We start from the raw sequence: 784 nt of genomic DNA on the forward strand, positions 1-784 counted from the left end.
TTTCGTGCATGTACATGCTAAAGTAGCCACTGCAGATAGTCATTTGATATATCTAGAAGAAATTATTGAATCCTATTTTGGACAACACAGATGCATACATTACATGTTTCCTCTAAGTGCACACAGTGTGCTACAATAATACACGTGCATATCTTGTTCTGTTACGAATTAAGAATTGCGCTATTCTTGAAAATCACCTAGAACCGAAAATTATCAAAACACACGCAAATTTACCATTAAAAATAACTGAACAGAACCAAACGTGAAACTTGAGGGTAATAATAAAAGGAGAAATCTATAAAAAAAAAGCACATATTTCTAAACCAAACTTTATTAAGAAAAAATTCCTGCTGATAATTATTAGATCAATATTTCCGAAAACACGTACACGGGTAAACACGTGAATACGTGAACTTAAAAGACTTTAGACATAAAAGAAAACGTACTTGACAAGCTCACAGTAATGGAAATGAGATATAATTAAAGGCTCATTCAATTATTAACTTGCTCAAGACATACAGTACATCATTACAATGTTTAAATTGTTGCATTCAATATATCAATAAATAAAATCATATTGTACATAGTATGCAACACGAATATTTTCAAGGAGAGAGAAAAAAATGTATGGAGAGGTTTAAAAAAAGATCTTGTGCATAGTATTTTTCCTGTGCGAAACTGTCGGATTGAGAAATGTATCCTTATGCTGAATTGGTATTTTGCCATTCATTTTAGTTCATTCTGTCCAACACACTTAAGGCAAGTGTAGATTTTTTCAGGCTCA

The sequence above is a fragment of the Penaeus monodon genome, chromosome 25 (genome assembly GCF_015228065.2).
Source record: "Penaeus monodon isolate SGIC_2016 chromosome 25, NSTDA_Pmon_1, whole genome shotgun sequence".
NCBI lineage: Eukaryota > Metazoa > Arthropoda > Malacostraca > Decapoda > Penaeidae > Penaeus > Penaeus monodon.